This window comes from Nomascus leucogenys, chromosome 10 (genome assembly GCF_006542625.1).
Source record: "Nomascus leucogenys isolate Asia chromosome 10, Asia_NLE_v1, whole genome shotgun sequence".
Classification (NCBI taxonomy): Eukaryota; Metazoa; Chordata; class Mammalia; order Primates; family Hylobatidae; genus Nomascus; species Nomascus leucogenys.
The window spans coordinates 50,647,965-50,655,195 of NC_044390.1; positions in this window are offsets into that span (position 1 = coordinate 50,647,965).

The following is a 7,231-nucleotide window of genomic DNA, read 5'->3' on the forward strand; positions in this document are numbered from 1 at the left end:
TACCCTCCAGGAGGGCCCTCCTGGTTCCTAGAGGGCTGGGATCCTACGATCCGGGTTTGGGGTTTGGGCTCAGGCTCCGCGCGGCGGCGCTGGATCGCGCCCGCCCTGCAGGGGATTCCAGCCCGAGTGACCCAGCGAGTGCGGGGCGGGCGGGCAGCGAGCCACGCAGGGTACTGGCTGGGCGGACGGGGCCGGGGTGTCGGGGGCTCGGATTCGAAGCCATCCCTGCCGTGGGGCTGGCTGGGGCCGGCTTCCCGCTCTGGGAAATTTGCCCCCGCTGTCCCTGCCAGTGGCCGTCGTGGGCGGCCCCACCTTGGAGCCCGGGCCACGGAGCCCCCCGGGGCTGGAGAGCGGCTAGTGGGGAGGAACCAGCGGACAGAGGAGGGGCGGCCCTGCAAGCGACGGGGACTGGAAAGCGCGCCCGGGTGGGAAAAGGCGCTGGCGGGTGATCGTCCCCACCCAGCCAGCCCCCGGGCTCTGCTGCCGCCTCTCCCCGAAATTCACAGCCAGACCGGGCTCACTGATGTGTGTGGCGCTTGGAGCCGCAGGGTCCCCACCCAAGTGCGAAGTCCCCGCGAGGAGCCCGGCCCAGGGGCGTCCACAGGTCCGGGCCAGATTCGCCAAAGTCAGAGACTGGAATCTGGAGGGTGGATGTAGGGTGTCAGCTGAGCCCAGCCCCTGCCTGGCGGTGGCCAGCGTAAGGGTCCACTCTCTGGAACCCCTGCCCCTGCTGTCAAGCCCGCTGGGTTAAGGGATCCATCTACCCCTAGAGGTGCGCACCCAATGCCAGGCAGAGGTAGCAGGTGTGGGGCTCCTGGCGGTCAAGGTCCCCCGAGATGAGGAGGGTCTTCTAGGAGGGGTCCCGGGGCCACAGAAGAGGAGTAGAGTGTGCAGTGAGCCCACCTTGCAAAGGCGCTCTGGTCTCCGAGGGGCGGCTCCTTAGGCCTCCAGCTAAGTCGCCCAGCGCTGGCAGTGCTGCCTGCCCCGCACCTGCGCTCCAGACTCCTGGCTACCAACCAAGGAGGAAGCCCGCCCCCTGGGAACAGGCCACTCTCAGCTTGGGCGAGGGAAGCACAGACATCCCCATATCCAGCCTGGCAGCCACACACAGGGAGGCTGTCACCTGATGAGTGCGAGGGCTTCAGGGAGGACTGGAGGCCCAGCGAGTCTGAGTGATTGACAAGTGAATGAGCTGGGAATGAAGCCTCCTGGGGCCGGGAGGGAGAAAGGGGGTTGGAGGGTCTTGAATGCCGGGAACTCTGGGGCTCCAGGCTTCCAGTGGCCCGATCAGGCTCCCGGTGTCCTCCTCCAACCTCAGTTTCCTCACCAGTCCCAGAGGACGAATATGGCAGGACTGTTGTGGTGATTAGGCTGGATAATCCTCGTAAGCATTTATTAGCCTGCCTGGTCTCTGGATATATTTTTTTTCTTTGTAAAGAAACTTTGCCGCCCAATGTCCACCACTGGAGAGGGAGTCTGGGAGGCAGAAGGCAGAACTCTCACCCTTGGCTTAAGAGTTCCTTCCGGGTGCCCCATCCCCTTAGGTTCAATTAAAGCACATAGTTGGAAACAAGTCCCCGGGACAGCTACAGAGTCCAGAACCAGAAGATCTTGTTTCCTGAACCAAGAGCTTTGTCTTATCCCCAAATCCTAATTATTCAGAGTGGTCAGCTTCAGACAGGAGTCTAATTTGATTCTCGCTCTCCAGGGTCGATCCAAGGCTCTTGTAATGCGGTGTTGCTTTACCCCACCCCACCCCTGTGCCTCCCCCAATGCATTGGGAGTCCTTAACTGTAGTGACCTCAGTTTGGAAACAGTGTTCCCAAGGCAGGAGATGTGGCCCTCCCCAGGTAGCTGGCCTGATGAACATCTGTCCTGGGGCAAAAGACCCAGAGCAGGGAGGGACTCTCACTTCCCACTTCCACATGCTATAGTCATTTAATGGGCTGTGGTGACCTCTCTGGGTCACCTAGCCTGCGGAATGGGATGTTGATTTTGTGCCACAGTGAGGGAAACTGGGGCACAGGGCTAGTGAGTGAGAAAATCAGAAAGACTCTGTGACTAGGAAACATTATTCAGGCCCATGGCCCCTACAGGACTTAGCATCCTTTGGGCGCACCAGTGGGTGGTGTGCGGCACCCTGTACCTTGTGGGGGTGAGGGTGAGTGCCCCGGCAGGACAAGGTGCTCTGGGACCCATGAGGTAGAGAGATATTGTTCCCCTTTCCCTGGCCGTGGGCACAGCAAAAGTCCTGTTCTCTAGTGTATGTGAGGATCAGTGCCTACATGGAAAAGACACTTCTCATTTCAGACATTCCAAAGATTTTAGGGACTGCATAGAAAGAAACTGAGACAGACTCTAATCACACCCTCACACTGACAGGAGCCTCCAGGCTGGGCTCAGCTCTTCCTGGGAAGGTTTACTCCACCCTCCTCCTTCCAACTAGAACCCACCCCCAATAGCCCTATGCACGCCCATCTTTTATAGCAGCAGCATGTCTTAGCAACTTGTCATTCTCTGCAATAATCTTGCTGTTTGTTGTTTACTTCTTTAGTGTTTGCTCCTGGGAGTTGTGTCTAGTTCACCACTATGTTCCCAGTACCAGGCACAGTGCTCGGCCCATGGCAGGTGCTCAATGAGAGTTGTTTAATCAATGAACAATGGGACTGTCTGTGCCAGGGAAGAAGAGAGGAGGTCAGAGCACACCTTAGCTCACCCACTCCCTATCTGGGTGACCTTGGATAAGTCCCGATGTTGCGGGAAGTCACAGACCCCAAACGGAGGGACCGGCTAAAGCCATGGCAGAAGAACGTGGATTGTGAAGATTTTATGGACATTTATTAGTTCCCCAAATTAATACTTTTATAATTTCTTATGCCTGTCTTTACTGCAATCTCTAAACTAAGTTGTGAAGATTTCATGGACACTTATCACTTCCCCAATCAATACCCTTGTGATTTCCTATGCCTGTCTTTACTTTAATCTCTTTTTTGTTTTTTTTTTTTGAGACAGAGTCTCGCTCTGTCACCCAGGCTAGAGTGCAGTGGCCGGATCTCTGCTCACTGCAAGCTCCGCCTCCTGGGTTCCTGACATTCTCCTGCCTCAGCCTCCCGAGTAGCTGGGACTACAGGCGCCCGCCACCGCGCCTGGCTAGTTTTTTTTTTTTTGTATTTTCAGTAGAGACAGGGTTTCACCGTGGTAGCCAGGATGGTCTCGATCTCCTGACCTCGTGATCTGCCTGCCTCGGCCTCCCAAAGTGCTTGGATTACAGGCATGAGCCACTGCGCCCGGCCTTTACTTTAATCTCTTAATCCTGTCATCCAAGGAGGATGTATGTCGCCTCAGGACCATGTGATAATTGCATTAACTGCACAAATTGTAGAGCATGTGTGTTTAAACAATATGAAATCTGGGCACCTTGAAAAAAGAATAAGATAACAGCAATGTTTAGGAAACAAGAGAGATAACCTTAAACTCTGACCGCCAGTGAGCCGGGCAGATCAGAGCCATATTTCTCTTCTTTTAAAAGCAAATGGGAGAAATATCACTGAATTCTTTTTCTCAGCATGGAACATCCCTGAGAAAGAGAATGTATGCCTGCAGGTAGGTCTCTAAACTGGCCCCCCTGGGCGTAGCCATCTCTTATGGTCCAGGCTGCAGAGATGAAATAGACTCCAGTCTCCCATAGTGCTCCCAGGCTTATTAGGAAGAGGAAATTCCTGCCTAATAAATTTTGGTCAGACCGGTTGATCTCAAAACCCTGTCTCCTGATAAGATGTTATCAATGCCAATGGTGCCCGAAACTTCATTAGCAATTTTAATTTCACCTCGGTCCTGTGGTCCTGTGATCTTGTCCTGCCTCCACTTGCCTTGTGATATTCTATTACCCTGTTAGGTACTTGATGTCTGTCACCCACACCTATTCACACACTCCCTCCCCTTTTGAAAATCTCTAATAAAAACTTGCTGGTTTTTGTGGCATGTGGGGCATCACGGAACCTACCAACATGTGATGTCTCCCCCGGATGCCCAGCTTTAAAATTTCTCTCTTTTGTACTCTGTCCCTTTATTTCTTGAGCTGGCTGATGCTTAGGGAAAATAGAAAAGAACCTACATGAATATCGGGGCAGATTCCCTGATATCCCTGAATATTTTTCCGTTCAGTCACCTTGTATGTGACATGGGGAATAATTAAACTTACCTGAAAGAGTTATTTCTGATGATAATTCAATGTGCAAAAATATCTAAAATGCTTCTAAACATGGGCTGGCACAGCAAGAGCACTGCACATGTGAGCTATTTGCATTATCATGCCGCAGGTTGTTAGAATTCTTTTTCACTCACCATTTAGATCTTGAAACTGTTCACCTCATTACACATAAGGAAAATACATTTTGAATTATGTTTAGTATTTCACACTGAAATTATTTAAAATGTCTATAGTTAGGTAAGGTGTGGTTACTCGTGGCACCATCAACCACAGAATTCCAGCCTGGGTGATAGATTGAGATCCTGTCTCAAAAAATACATATAAATAATTGATATTTGTATATCATTCCTGTATGCTGCATAACTCTTGTAGCACAGTTATTTTTTAGATAATATACATTATTTGCCTTTTTCAGTGATATTTTTATATTTTATATTTAGTTTAAGTAGCATTTTTATTATTTGTGCAAATAAATATATTTTTTCCTATTTTCAGCTAATAATCTTAGCTACATAGTTTTAAAATATTTTATTAAATTATCTGGTAGCCGGGCGTGGTGGTGGGCGCCTGTAGTAGTCCCAGCTACTTGTTAGGCTAAGGCCCGAGAATGGTGTGAACCCGGGAGGCAGAGCTTGCAGTGAGCAGAGATCGCGCCACTGCGCTCCAGCCTGGGCAACAGAGCAAGACTCCATCTCAAAAAACAAAATAATAAACTAACTTTGATAATACATTTCAAATGCTTTTTTTAATCACTCTCTATTTTAAATCTATCCTTTTTATACATTCTATAAATGGATGGATGAAGAATACATGGACAGATACTATATAAATCTATGTGCAGATAAATGTAGATGCAAATTCACATCTGTTTAGACAATGCTGCTTTCAAAATCACTGAGAATGCTCACTTTTTTTTTTTTTTTGAGATAGAGTATCTCTCTGTCACCCAGGCTGGAGTGCAGTGGCGCAATCTCAGCTCACTGCAAGCTCCACCTCCCAGGTTCATGCCAGTCTCCTGCCTCAGCCTCCCCAGCAGCTGGGACTATGGGCACATGCCGCCATGCCAGGCTAATGTTTTGTATTTTTAGTAGAGACGGGATTTTGCTATGTTAGCCAGGATGGTCTCGATCTCCTGACCTCAAGATTCGCTCGCCTTGGCCTCCCAAAATGCTGAGATTACAGGAGTGAGCCACTGCGCAGCCACTTTTTTTTTTTTTTTTTTTGAGACGGAGTCTTGCTCTTGTCAGCCAGGCTGGAGTGCAATGGCACGATCTCAGTTCACTGCAACCTCTGCCTCCCAGGTTGAAGTGATTCTCCTGCCTCAGCCTCCCGAGGAGCTGTGATTACAGGCATGCACCACCATGCCCAGCTAATTTTGTATTTTTAGTAGAGACTGGGTTTCACCATGTTGGCCAAGCTGGTCTTGAACTCCCGACCTCAGGTGATCCGCCTGCCTCGGCCTCCCAAAGCGCTGGGATTACAGGTGTGAGCCACCATGCCCGGCTCACTTTTTAACCTTTTATGTAATTAAATTTAAAAAAGATTTTCTATTTTTAATTACATTTACAGTTTAATAACAATACATAAATATACAACATATTATTTTTTAATAAAATTCTGGATTCCATTTCATATTATATTATTAGAACTTCTGTATCTATTCTGACACTTGAGATTAACTTTAAATTTCTTTTGCTGCCGGGCGCGTAATCCCAGCACTTTGGGAGGCCGAGGCGGGCAGATAACCTGAGGTCAGGAGTTTGAGACCATCCTGGCTAACACGGTGAAACCCCATCTCTACTAAAAATACAAAAAATTAGCTGGGCGTGGTGGCAGGTGCTTGTAATCCTAGCTACTTGGGAGGTTGAGGCAGGAGAATTGCTTGAACCCGGGAGAGGAAGGTTGCAGTGAGCCAAGATCACTCAACTGCACTCCAGCCTGGGAGACAAAGACAAACTCCGTCTCAAAAAAAAAAAAATTCCACCTGGCGCGGTGGCTCATGCCTATAATCCCAGCACTTTGGGAGGCCAAGGCAGGCAGATCATGAGGTCAGGAGATCGAGACCATCCTGGCTAACACGGTGAAACCCCATCTCTACTAAAAATACAAAAAATTAGCTGGGCGTGGTGGCAGGCGCCTGTAGTCCCAGCTACTGGGGAGGCTGAGGCAGGAGAATGGCGTGAACCCGGGAGGCGGAGCTTGCTGTGAGCCAAGATTGTGTCACTGCACTCCAGCCTGGGTGACAGAGCCAGACTCCGTCTCAAAAAAAAAAAAAAAATTTCCTTTTGCTGAGTTTGCCTGGTTTTTATGTCAAGTAGTAGTACATACCTTAGAGGCTTTCTATATTTATATGTTTTGCATCAGTTTCTAAAACCTGGAAATTATCTCATTTTGAATTTCTTATGGAAATAGAATCTTCTCCACTAAAAGTATCCCATTGGTAAACTTCACTTGGAAGTCATAAAAACTAAATGTTTCTCTTTCTGGTCATATTATCTATACAATATTTAGTTATTTTTTATTTATTTTAATTTGCTTTCAATTTCAGTATTTGCTTTTGAAATTACTTTTTGAATTTGCATAATATTCTCTTGCATTCTATTAATGAATGTCAATGCTCTTTTTTGTATTTTGATATAAAAAATAAAACCTCACTGTGGATGTGATGGCTCATGCCTGTAATTCCAGCATTTTGCAAGGCTGAGGTGGGGGGATTACTTAAGCTCAGGAGTTTGAGACCAGACTGGGCTACATACTGTGGCTGCCTGCTGTCTAAGCCATCTGAAGTCCCTGGTGGAGGGGCAGCAGCCATCCCTGCAGCTGCTAGCTACCAAAGGCATTAAGCCCCTGGGGTGTGGGGGAGGGCAGTAGCCATCACTATAGCTCCAGGCCATGCTATTTCCCTGTTGGAGCCAGGGAGGCTAGACAACTTGGTCCCAAGAAGTATTCCCCACAGCACAGCACACCAGCTGTTGCAGACTGCCTCTTTAGGCCAGACTGCCTCTTTAGGCCAGACCCTGA